We start from the raw sequence: 13,950 nt of genomic DNA on the forward strand, positions 1-13,950 counted from the left end.
AAATGCCATTAAAGCTCCAGCAATACCAGTGTCTTTCTGAATTGCATTTACGTTTTCTCCGGATTAACCTGAGATAGTTCCAAAAGGCACAAAGTTCATGATGAGATCAGCATGTTTATAGAACCTTTAGTTAAATATGAGGAATCTTCCAGGTTATAAAAATTCAGAATCTCAGGTACACATTCAGAATGGAAAGGACGCTACGCTTCCCTTTCTTTCGCCCTCTATTAGGGTTTTGCAGTTCTGCTTTTGTAGTATTTTTGACTTGTGTTCCAATTGTCCCAGTTCTACTTAGAATCAAGGCTTCTAGTTTAAACACAGTCATAAGCGCTGTTTGACTGCAGTAGTAATCATTTCTGTAAGGGTTAGGATTGTGCTGATAATCTGTGTCACGCCTCAAACTACGTAATGGTTTTGTTATCCATGGTTTGTTGAATCAGCAGTATTAGCATAATATGCTAAGCCATAAACCATGGTTAACATAATTCATTGGCTGAGTTCACACACTGTATAAACCCATAACCAATAAAATGACACTGCAGCTTTCTGTGCTTTGTGAAACCAGCCATTAAATGATAACAATTTGAGGCTGCCTTGCCAACACATTTATTTATTTCAAGGCAGTGTACACCACCTGTCAGTCTTGCAACAAATTCAGCAAGTGGCTTTCAGGAAATAAAAACATTGTAAAATGAAAGCAAAACAATAAAACTCAATCATAAAACAACAGAAAGCTACATAAAACCAAGCTGAAATAACAACAGAAGAACCCTAAAATGTACAAACCCAGCAGCATTCAATTCAGCATCCAAGTCAGCTTACAAATTGATTAGCATAAATAATATGGGGGCGGAAGGGAAGTATTTCAAACTAGCTAAACTACTAAAAGTATTTCTTCTAAAAAAATGTTTAGAATTGCATCTCTAATTGCTCTCATGGATTTTTCTCCAGCTCAGCTTTGATGTGAATTGGAAAAATATTTGGGGATACACTGAATGCTCACCTGTCTTTCAAAGCAGGCTTTTTAAAAAGAAAAAAAAATTAACTGCTAGTGCTAGTCTTGAATCTAAATTTTAAGAATTACAGACAGGGGCAATCCTATGCACATCCGATGTTGCCTTATGGGAATTCATGGATATGGGAGGGGAATATTAGGTCACTCCCTTTATATATATATATATATATATATATATATATATATATATATATATATATATATATATATATATAAACATATATGTATATGTACATGCACCATTCAACAGTGAGTTCAACAATCGGGTGAGTTCAAAAGTGGATAGTCAAAGGGTAAAGTTTTGGGGGTTTGGTGATGAGATAACAGAGTCCGGTAGTGAGTTCCGTGCATTAACAACTTGGTTGCTGAAGTCATATTTTCTACAATCGAGTTTGGAGTGGTTTTCTTTGAGTTTGTACCTATATGTATGTGTATATATATAATAAAATATAATCAACCTTGTATTCAGATTCAAGGATCCTGAGTCCTTCGGGATTGGGCAGCATAGAAGTCAGATAGATAGATAGATAGATAGATAGATAGATAGATAGATAGATAGATAGATAGATAGAAAGAAATGTTTCTTCAGTCCTTTGATTGCATCTCCTGTCAGAGTAAGTGTTTTGTGCTATTTTGTAGTCAATTTTGGACTTCTTGTCTGCAGGGGCCATAGCCAACTCCATAAAACATAGGTCTAGTCTTGTAGCATTTGTTTCCTAATTTGGACAACCTTGAAGGGCTGACACTATGAGTAGAATTAATTTCTTTCTCCAGCATATTACTTATGGTCCCTAAAAGTAGGGTTTTTTCCCCCAAGGAGGTAGAGTTAACTCAGTGTTTCCCAACCTTGGCCACTTGAAGATATTTGGACTTCAAGTCCCAGAATTCCCCAGGCAGTGTTCACTGGCTGGGGAATTCTGGGAGTTGAAGTCCAAATATCTTCAAGTGGCCAAGGTTGGGAAACACTGAGTTAACTCATTTGACTGAGTAGCAACAAGAAATACACAAGTTAAGATATGACTCCCCAAGTACTTAAAGAAATGTTTATGTTTGTATATATGACCTTGCATCATTACTATTGACTTTCATTACATGCATAGCACTTTGTTCTTCAAACAAATACCTGTATTCTTCATTTTGTGAGAATATCAATGGAACACCATCCACCTTGTTGTTTTATTTTATTTATTTAATTGTCAAACATATACAAGATAACAAGTATAGGTATGAACATAAATAGGAAGAAAGCAAGTAAATATAGATAAATGGGGACAGTGAGCCAGGTATGGTAGAAATGCTGGTGCACTTATAAACGCCCCATTTATGGACCTCTTAAGAATGGGGTGATGTCCACAATAGACAGTTTGAGTCTGAATCTCTGACTGTTTGAGGCTGTAACAATGGATTTGGTGTAATGCACATATTTCTTTCTCCGAAGACTCATGTAAATCACACATGCAAAGCAAATTAAGAGATCTGTGATTATCTGTGTTGTGAGCAGCTCTGAGTCTTCAGAGAGGGGCGGCATACAAATCTAATAAATAATAATAATAATAATATTCTCTGAAAACTGTTTTTATAAAGTATTTGTGTACTTCTTTTGAAGTAATAATACATGTATCTTAACATGTATGCCAAAAACTACTTTTGCCTACTTGATATTGATTTAAATTATCATGTTATCAAATGCTCTTGTTATCTGTGCAACACATTTTATTGAAAACATCACATTAGTCTAACAGGACCTGTCCAGATAAAATCATGTTGCTTTACACCCACTGCTACATGTGAATGTTTGAGCATGCAACATGCTCATGTATTGTTGAATCTAATTGACTCATAACAGTTTGCAGTGCAGTAGTTGTGAAATTATAAATCACAACTCTAAAAGTCCATACAGAATCAGAGTGAAGCCATAAAATAAAATCGAAACAAGACAATCATTGACATCAAATCTTCTAACCAAATCATCTAACTTCCAAAGGCCTGTGTGGGTTTTTGCGGCTTTATGGACCAGTGTCAGGTTTACTCTTCATTAGATATTCAGGAGGGAAGCTATTTCAGATATTTATCTGTGGACCCCACCTTTTCAAAATCTCACAAGTGGGATGATGGCAAAAGGACAGCACAAGATTGTTCCAGCTGGAGGAGGCAGACTGGAAACCTAGAAGCCACCTCCTTTACTATACATGAGTGTGCTTATTCCTCCAAAGTGACAAAGTGCCATGCCTAAGGTCTTGCAAACTGATGTGTCTTAACCTTGGATCCCTTTGTCTATGGTACAAGGATGCTTCCTTTTATTATAGATCTGTAATTAGTACTGCTAAATCACACACGCAAAGCACATTAACAATTAAAATGCATGCCTGTATGACAATTAAAATGCATACCTGACAGGCAACATCATTTTACTTTTCTTATTCAGCACTAGGAGAAAAGATAGCGGTGTGCAGGAAAATAAATTTGTTCTGTCCCCAGAGGACTGTAATTCTGCATGTTACTTTAGGCATGCATGCCATCTACCATAAATTGTTCTCTTCATATTAATGACTGCTGCTATTCATTTCACAGCCACTTAAGACCTAAATCCTTTGTCAATATCCCAAACCTGGGATCAATCTGATCCTAGATTTCAAGGCTTTTTACTTGGAACAGAGATCCTCTGCTATTAAGATGTGATCACCAGAGATCATCAGTTCTCTAGACCAGTGTTTCCCAACCTTTTTTGAGCCGCGGCACACTATTCATATTTTCAAAATTCTGGGGAACACTGAGGGGGGGGTGGGGGGGGTAAAGAAAAGTTTGGACAAAAAAAAATCTCTTCCTCCATTTCACTCTATTTCTCCTTCCCTCTTTCTCTCCCTTCCTTCCCTTCTTTCTGTCTCTCCATCCCTCTTTCTTTCTTTCTTCCTCTCTTTTTTGCTCTCTTTCTCTCTCTCTCCCTCCCTCCTTCCCTCCCTCTATGTCTTTCCCTCTCCCTCTTTCCCCCCTCTCTTTCTCTCTCTCTCTTGCTTTCTTTCTCTCTCATTCTCTCTCCCCTACTTTTTCTCTATCTCTCTTTCTCTCTCGTTCACCTCGCCGGCAACAGAGAGAAAAAGAAAGTGAGAGAGCCGGAGAGAGTGGAGCGAGAGAGCCGGCGGCTGTTGTCTTCGCCTCTGCCCGCCGGCTCTGCAGCTAAGAGGCAGCAGCCATCAGCCCCCTTGCCCTCCCAGACGTCCCCAGCGCCCAGCCATGCGCCGCCTCCCGTTAGCCCGGCTGACTTTTCTCTGCTGCCGTTTTCTCTTCATGGCGCAAAGCCACAGTCCCGGACTCCCGGATCGCTCGCTTCTCCAGCCAGCAAGCCGGCTGCCGGAAAAGCATTGCATGTTTTCAATGCGCGGCGCTTTCCTGGGCAGATGGCTTTGCTGACCGGAGAAGCGAGCGATCCGGGAGTCCGGGACTGTGTGGCTTTGTGCCATGAAGAGAAAACGGCTCGGGCAGCAGAGAAAAGATGGCCGTTTTCTCTTCATGGTGCAAAGCCACACAGTCCCGGACTCCCGGATTGCTCGCCCCAAGGCAGGAAACGGCAGCGGAGGAGAGGGGGCAGATCGTGCCCCAAGACAGGAGGCGGCGGCGGCGGCGGAGGAGGAGGAGAGGGGGCAGCTTACGGGGAACAGTGCTCTCAGCTGTCCCCCGGCTACTGCCAGATGCCGCTGTTTCCAGCGCTTTCCTGCTGGGCCCCAAAGAAGGAAGGTGGGAAAAAGGAGGTGCGAATAATGAAGCTCTCCTTTTTCCCGCCTTCCTTCTTTGGGGCCCAGCAGGAGAGTGCCGGAAACAGCTGCATCGGGCAGTAGCCGGAGGACAGCTGCGAATGGGAGCTCCAGGTCCGAGGCACCGGCGGTCCGGCACCGGCAGTGCCCCACCCAGCTGGAGCTTCCCTAGGCTCCGCGGCACACCTGGCCATGTCTCGCGGCACACTAATGTGCCGCGGCACACCGGTTGGGAAACGTTGCTCTAGACAATCTAGGCTCCTTTTTAAAAAATCTCTCCTTACAATTTATTATCATTTTATCATTTCATCTTTCATGCAACCAACACCTGCACTGAACTGAGAATATCTTCATTTGCATTTCTATTACACCAGCAGTCAATCCCTTAAGCTTGTCCCTGCCATAAAACAATAAATTTGCTCCTGGACTCCAAGAAAACATTGAAATGACACAGTTTAATGATTAATGAGCTTTCACATTCTTATTTCATAAAATTAGAATAAAATTACTCTAGCGATGTCCCAACCTCCTACTATTACTAGTAGGGTTTTTCTCATCATTCCTATCACCCATCTCCTCCTCCTTATAACTGTATGGCTATAATTTGTTGCTTGTATCCTTAATACTTTTATTAATATGGATTATTTCCTGATTGTTTATTTGACCCCCTATGACAATCATTAAGTGTTGTACCTCATGATTCTTGACAAATGTATATTTTCTTTTGTGTATACTGAGAGCACATGCACCAAAGACAAATTCCTTGTGTGTCCAATCACACTTGGTCAATAAATAATTCTATTCTATTCTATTCTATTCTATTCTACTCTATTCTATTCTATGTCTTCTTCCCAGGGTTGGGCTGTTGGGGGTTTGCAGGGGTTCGGGAGAACCTCTAACTAAGATTCTGGGCAATTCGGAGAACCCACAAATCTCATTCTTGTCTGGCCCTGCCCACCCCACCCACCCAGGAGTCCCCATGCAGCCTGTTTTGGATGCAGGTAAGTGCAGGGTATGCACAGAGGCTTGGGAAAGATGAAAAATGGGCCTATCGGAAGGCAGTTTTGCCATCCCGGGGGCTCAATGAAAGCCTCCGAAGCCCAGGGAGGGCAAAAAGGCCCTCCGCCGTGGTGCGGGAGGCTGACTAGGCCACACCCAGAATGGCCACACCCACTCAGCAACCGGACAGAGACCTCATTGCTAAAATTCTTGAAGCTCGCCCCTTTTCCTCACCATATTCCAGAAGAAAAGAAGAACTCTTTTTTTCTTAAAACCCACAAAAGGTATCATTTTTCATGACAGCTAGCGATGGTAGATGTAGACTTTAAATCCTCACAAAACAAAACTCCAGATGAAAATAGAATGTGAATTTGCTTAGTTCTTGTTATTAAAGCCTCCAAATGACACAGAGCAAGAACCTGGTTGAAGTGTCCCAGTCCTTATTTAAATTATAGCAAGATGTGTAGGTCTTATTTACTTCAGGTGAAAGAACAAACCAGTTTCTTCAAAGGAAGAAAAATATTGAAAAAAGATGGACTACTTACACCAATCTAACTAGAAATTGAGCTAGATTGTCTGCTCAGTTTCTTGACTAGTGAATTACTTGTTTCTTCTTTCTTGCTCCACTGAGCAAGGAATAACATTAAAGGGAGATATGACTGAAGAATCCAATCTCCATTATACTACTTGGGGGACCCTGAATAGATTGAGGGTAGGTGTGCCTAAGTATAACACTCATACACTCAAGTAGAGGCTTTTAGAGCAGGGGTGGGCAATTAATTTTGCCATGGGGCCGCCTGAGAAATTGGGATGGTTTTAGAGGGCCGGACTAATATAATTAACCCAGTTCTACCCAATACTCCTGTACTGCTCACAGTTAAGGGAGTTTTTTGACGCTGACCACTCTAAAGACCCAGACCCTGGCCTGACCTAAACACCCAGACCCACTCTACAGACCCCTAATTGTTTGCTTTATGGCAACACAGTGCACCACAGTCACTGCACTGGAGTGTTTGTGTGGTTTCTGTGCTCAGCCACTCTCGGTAGGAGGTCGGGGTCCGCTCACTGCGTCTGCCGGGACTCCTTCTGTTGAATCCTATGTAAATAGTTAAATCCTTGTACAAAGCTGTCTCCGGGCAGAAAATGTAAATAACAAGAGGTCGCGTCTGATTGGTTCAGACGCATGACAGTTCCTTTTGGCGCGAGCCGCAAAAGTATAAATAGAGCGGCTTTTCTCATTGACAGCAAACGCGTTCCCTGCTGAATGTCACTTTCCAAAAAGAGCTAAATAAAGGAACCGTCTTTGAACCTGCCTGTCTCGAGTATCTTTCACTGGCGACGACGGACGGAGAAACCATGCGTACAAGATGAACAACCTTCAAATCGGCCGGACTCCTGAATACTTCGATCCGGAGAAGTCATCCTGGGACGCCTACATGGCAAAATTCAAAATATTCCTCGAAGCCGCCAGGATGAGGGACGCCGACGCCGACCGAAAGCGGGCAATTTTCTTAAACTACTGCGGCCCAGAAATCTTCGACCTCACACAAACTCTAACCGACCCGCTGCCAGAAAAATCTGTTCCATGGGACGACCTACAAGCAAGGCTCGCTAGCCACTTCAAACCCATGAAACCAGCCGTCGTGTTCAGGCACCAGTTCTCTAGAATGACACAACTCAACTCCGAGTCCATCAACCAATTCGCCACGCGACTTCGAACGGTGCTGTCAAAATGCAAGTTTGACAGCCCAGAAGCTCGCCTCACCGATGCCCTCATTTTCGGCATGAGAAATGCCATAGTCCGCAACAAGCTCCTCACCGAAGACGAGCCTACTCTCCAGGCGGTAATCAAGTTGGCACAAACCGCCGAGGTCGCCGACGCTGCCGCCAAAGAGCTAAAAGAACATGACAAACGAGAAACCATTTCCAAAATCGTCTCTTCGCCTTCCCGCGCCGAGGCCCCAGACGACCTCAGCCCACCTGCCATCGCCGAGGACAACTGTCTCCTACTCCAGAGTGACCAATCGAGACAACCCAGATACCCTCGCCCCACTGCTCCTTGCTCCGGCTGCCGAGGAAACCATCCGTGCCAACGCTGCCCTTTCCGGGACGCCATCTGCCGCCGCTGCAACCGACGTGGCCACATCGCCGAGGCCTGCAGAGCCCCTCTGCCCGAGGAATCCTTCTCCACTCCTCGCCCTCCTCGATTTTCCAACCAGACAACCCAACCGCGAGACAACAGATTTTCCCGAGGTTCCAGCCGCCGAAACTACCCAACCGCTAACCACGACTACACAAGAGGTAATGAACAATTTTCTGTAAATAGCACAACAAAAAATGGGAGCAAAATCGTAATCTCGCTGCTCCTAAACAACAAACCATGCAATCTGGAACTGGACACGGGGTCTAAATATACTATTATGCCATGGGAGAAACTTAAGATGTACATGCCTAACCTCTTACAATCTGATCTATTGCAAACTACATTGGTAATTAGGGATTTTCAAGGGAATATCATACCTGTGTTAGGAAAAGTACATGTACCTGTTGGTTTTAAAAATGTTAAATGTCTCCTTCCTATGGTTGTGGTTGCAGGGGCTAAACCCTCTCTTCTAGGATTAACTTGGATGCACCCATTGGGTATTGAAATTTCGGGTGTCTGTACTGTTAACTCTGATAACATTCCCAATTTTTTACAGGAATTTCCAGAGGTTTTTAGCCCCACCTTGGGAACTTATAAAGGGCCCCCTATATCGTTTTCTATTGACCCTAAGGTCCCCCCGGTCAGACTCAAGTCCCGAAGGGTGCCTTTACCTCTTCTCCCCAAGCTTGACCTACAGCTCGGCAAACTCATAGCCCAGGGCATCCTGGTCCCCGTAGAACAGGGGCCTTGGGAAACGCCAATAGTCACACCTCTAAAACCAGATGGCTCCTTAAGAGTCTGTGCGGACTATAAATCCACACTCAACAAAGCCCTCCAACATCACCCATACCCCATTCCAGTAGTGCAACAAATCCTTCACTCCCTGGGGGAAGGGAGGGTATTCGCAAAGATCGACCTCGCACAGGCATACCAACAACTCCCAGTTGATGAACCAACATCTCTAGCACAGACTATCGTTACCCACAGGGGTGCTTTTAAATGCACCAGACTACAATTTGGGGTCAGCATAGCCCCTGGGATTTTTCAAAGCATAATGGAACGTTTATTGACCGGGGTTAAGGGGACTATCCCCTACTTTGATGATATACTAATTTGTGGAGAAAACCAAGAACAACTAAACCAAAGAATAAGGGAGGTTTTGCATAGACTGCAATCTAAGGGCTTGAGGATCAAACCTGACAAATGCGTGTGGGGAACTGAAAGTGTAGAATTCTTAGGATATAGAATAGATGGGAATGGTATCCACCCCACTGCCGAAAAGTTAAAAGCTATTACAGAAGCGCCAGAACCAAAAAATAAAACAGAGTTACAGGCTTTTCTAGGCCTTCTTAATTTTTACTCTATCTTTTTGAAACAGAAGGCAACAGCAGCAGAACCCCTACACCGGCTGCTTCAGAAGGGAATTCCCTGGACCTGGAGCAAAACTGAGCACGAAGCCTTTTTTCAAATTAAACAATTATTAACCTCTAAAAGCGTGGTGGTTCAATATAGTACATTACTACCCGTCAGGCTTACGTGTGACGCTTCACCTTATGGGGTAGGTGGGGTATTGGCACATGTTCTGCCTAATAATACTGAAGCCCCAATCGCTTTCTTTTCCAGAACAATGACCAGCACTGAAAGAAATTATAGCCAACTAGATAAGGAGGCTTTAGCCTTAGTGGCTGGGGTTAAAAAGTTCCATAACTATCTGTTTGGAAGGAAGTTTGAATTGATCACTGACCACAAGCCTTTATTGGGCCTTCTGGCCTCTAACAAACCAACACCCCCATTTATGTCCCCCAGACTAATTAGGTGGGCCTTATTTCTTTCGGGATACCAGTATGAGCTCATTCGTAAAAGGGGGCAAAACCATCAACCACGCTGATGGCCTAAGTAGGTGCCCTATGTCAGACTTAGTTGAAGACCCAGCCCCATCTGAGGATGTGTTAATAATAGATTTTGAGGAAAATTCAATAACAACAGCAAAGGAGGTGGCGGCGCACACCCAGCAAGACCCAACTCTACAAAAAGTTATAAACTGTGTACTAAAGGGATGGCACGGAGACCCCGAGGAGGTAAAATTAAGTGAGTTTAAAACCAAAAGGTTAGAATTGTCTTTTATTAAGGGTTGTCTATTGTGGGGTGATAGAGTAATCATTCCTGAAAGCCTGAAGACCAAAGTACTCACTATGTTACATGTAGGCCATCCTGGTATTGTCAGAATGAAGAGTCTAGCCCGGGGGCACTTGTGGTGGCCAGGTCTGGATGCAGACATTGAACGGTGGATAGCCAAGTGTGACCCATGCCAGGAGTCACGGCCTAATCCCCCCAAAACAGCTCCAGTAGAGTGGGAAAAGCCTGCTGGGCCTTGGTCCAGGATACACATTGATTTCGCAGGCCCAATAGGGTCTCAGTATTTTCTGATTGTGGTAGATGCTTTCTCCAAATGGGTTGAGATAATTGCAATGAGTAATATAACCACTTGTGCTACAATAAGGGTTTTGCACCATTTGTTTGCCACTCATGGCTGTCCTGACATCTTAGTGTCAGACAATGGGCCCCAATTGACAGCCAGGCAATTTGAAATATTCCTCAGTAACTTGGGGGTCAGACACGCACTCACATCACCTTACTCGCCATGGGTTAATGGTTTGGTGGAACGGTATGTAAGGGTGGCCAAAGAAGCATTGCGCAGAGCAGGCCCTGGAGAAATTCAGCAACATTTGGACCAATTCTTGTTAGTACAGCATATTACACCCAATTCCCTTACACACAAGAGTCCTGCAGAAATTCTAATGGGTAGAAAACTCAGATCACCTCTGGACAGGTTACACCCACGATATTGTAATAATAAATGTCTTGATTATATGTCTGTAAATCCTGAAAGGAATTTGTACCTGGGACAAATGTTTTTGCTAAAAATTTTGATGGGGGGTTAAACTGGATTAAGGGAAAGATTGTGCAGCAAACTGCTCCCAAAACATATTATGTACAATTAGAAGATGGCCGCATGTGGAAGCGGCACATTGATCACTTGAGAGGACGCATTGAATCCTCCCAGGGACAAACCGCTAATGAAAACTCTTCCCCCCTATCAGACTTTTACTCACAACCCGATTTACTGGAATTACAAATGGACTTACCGAGCCAGTAACGGTCCTCCAGCGATGCCGAGCCATCTTCGTCCTCAGAGGTCGGTGTTGTGCCTGCCCACTCAACTCAGCAGGCCGGAGCTCAAACTCGGCCCCAGCCGCACTGGGGAGGTACAGGCGAACCGACCTCCACCATTGAAAGCGAGGACTTAACTGATCTGCGCAGGTCGGAGAGAGCCTCGCGTAGACCGAGCAGATTGGAGGACTATATCACATGGTTAACTGATTGACATATTCTGAACTAAGGAGGGAGGGGTGTTGAATCCTATGTAAATAGTTAAATCCTTGTACAAAGCTGTCTCCAGGCAGAAAATGTAAATAACAAGAGGTCGCGTCTGATTGGTTCAGACGCATGACAGTTCCTTTTGGCGCGAGCCGCAAAAGTATAAATAGAGCGGCTTTTCTCATTGACAGCAGATGCGTTCCCTGCTGAATGTCACTTTCCAAAAAGAGCTAAATAAAGGAACCGTCTTTGAACCTGCCTGTCTCGAGTATCTTTCACCTTCGGTTCCTGCTTTCCTCATGACTCATCAGGAAAGCAGGAACCAGAGGAGTCCCGGCAGATGCGGTGAGCTCTTTCATCCTCGCACTGATGCAGGCCCCGACCTCTGTGGACTGGTCACAGATAGCGGGCAGGCCGGATGCCGCCTGCGGGCTGCCCCTTACCCAGGTCTGTTTTAGAGGATAACAACATGCTGTGTGAATGCAGAGAGACACAGAGCCCAGCCTATCTGCTGGCATGTCGGCTACTATCAGGAACATGTATCGAAAAATGACTTATATTTGGCCAATGCCAAAGCCAAGAAGATGGCTTTATTCTGGCAGTCTGAAGTTTGATGTAGAAGGGGGAAAGGAGGGAAGGAGGAAGAGGAGATTATTTGCTCTTGTCCTGAAACACTGCTTTCCATTGTCCACCAAGTAACCTTTTTGCCTCTATGTTTGGTTGATTTCCTGGATATCATCTCTCAACTGTTGAATTGGCTTCATAGCATGGCCCAAAGGTCCATTAAAAGACCAATCTTTCCTTATGTTGCTGTCTAGGCTGTCTTCCCAATGATGAAAAATGTAAGGTTTTGATTTCCATATAGGATACTGACAGCCAATTAGTTAGAAATGACCAGATTTCAATGTTTGCTGTTGAAATATAAAGCTCTAAAAAGGGATTTTGAGATTTGATAAATACCATTGTTTTATAATCTGACTAAATCACCATGACAGAATACAATACTTGTGGGTTATTCACAGGCTAGACTTCTCAGCAGTGGTACCTTTACTTTGAGTATTTTTTCTTCTGAAGTTCATAAGTCCCCACAAGCCTATCTAATAGGCTCTTGTTGACTATTTGCCTCTTTATCTTCTCCTTGCCTTGACAAGTACTGGGTTCTTCTTCCCCTTCCTTTTAAAACTGAATGTGTCATTTCTTTGCTGTTTTAAGAAATTGCTCGCATGTTGTTTTCTTAAACTGATGATCGCAAATCCCTTTAAATTTTGTAGTAATGTAAAGTGATGCAGAAATAAACAGTATGAGAAATGTTCCAGCTAATATATTTTGCTCTCAAAATAATCTTTGCCCAGATGTTTCCAGGAATGAAGGAGGATGTAACGACATCTATAGGATTATCCCTCCCCTGAGGAGGAGAAGTGGAAGCACAAGAAGAAGCAACCGGAGTAGAGCCCCAAGTCTTACTTCATGGATGTCAAGTGCCCGGCTTGCTACAAATGTGTTGTGCATCAGCTGCTTGACTGTGCTATGTCACCCCATTGGTGGAAAAGTGAGGCTGACAGAAGGATGTTGGTTCCGGCAAAAGCAACATCAAACAGTGGACACTTGACACGGGATGGGTGGGACTATGCAAACATTTGCCGATTGTGACCCTGAGGTTCTCTGGAGCACCAATGAAAGTATATTACACAATGGAGTTGGTGAACATCTAGTTATTTTTGAGGGCATGAGTTGCTACCAGCAGTGGCTATCAGATAAAGGTGAATGCCTCCTCCCCTGGCACTGTCCTTATAGCCTTACCCATTTCATTCAATAAAGTTTGGATATAAAGACAAAACAATGTTGTCATGCACATATCATTGTCTTGTCTACAGATTCCCCTACTTATTATGGTTATAAGGTTAGAGTAGTGGTAGGCTACGTGAAGGAACGCTAAATTGTGCTTGCCGTGCGGCTTGTAAGTGTTTGCGGGGCCAGCACGATTTTGCTTCTGCACCTGTGCAGGTAGCAAAATCACGCACAGAGCTGCAGTGCACCCATGTTTCGGCATGCATGTAAGCAAAAATCTTGCCGAAACATGGGTGCACTTGCACGATTTTGCTACCTCCACAGGTGCAGAAGCAAAATTGCGCTGGTCCCATAAGTACTTATGATCCGTGGCGGTGAGGGCAATTTAGCATTCTAGCTTGTAGCCCACCACTGTGTTAGGGTTATCTGGGCTGAAAAATCCGGACAATACCAAAACTTAGCAATGAGGAGTTTCTTTGGTGCCATCTATTGGTCAACCACAATACTGCAATTAAAAAACAGTCCTAATTATCATGCTTACAAGCAACAGTTATATGTCAGATGATTAGCTTCTAAAGCAAAGATTGAATTTTATTGCAAAATAACTTAATAGGAATAAATAAAATAAATAAATAAATAAAATGTATAAATTACCAGACACCCAGTATTTATTTCTATTTGTTTCCTCATGATTCATTGTGAGTTCTACATGCCATTCCCCAAAAGCATTTGTCAGCTACTTTTGTTAAACTGCTGCAGTAATAGGTAACATTCATGACAAACAATCACAATTTTTGGGCAAAGTTGCTATCATGAAGGGAAGCTGCCCACACAGGAGGAGGGAACACCATCCAGGTAGTGGAAATGGAGCTGCGTGC

At 43.7% G+C, this 13,950-nt stretch overlaps 1 long non-coding RNA gene across 1 annotated transcript in view; it reads left to right on the forward strand.

The window, feature by feature from the left end:
• The window catches only part of LOC139156688 (uncharacterized), a 150,751-nt gene extending 137,544 nt beyond the window's left edge, over positions 1-13,207 (forward strand). The window contains exon 5 of the long non-coding RNA XR_011557366.1: positions 12,637-13,207. This is a non-coding gene — a long non-coding RNA (uncharacterized lncRNA). The remainder of the gene's footprint in view (positions 1-12,636) is intronic.
• Positions 13,208-13,950: the final 743 nt, after the last annotated feature.

The sequence above is a fragment of the Erythrolamprus reginae genome, chromosome 1, assembly GCF_031021105.1.
Source record: "Erythrolamprus reginae isolate rEryReg1 chromosome 1, rEryReg1.hap1, whole genome shotgun sequence".
Taxonomy (NCBI): Eukaryota; Metazoa; Chordata; class Lepidosauria; order Squamata; family Dipsadidae; genus Erythrolamprus; species Erythrolamprus reginae.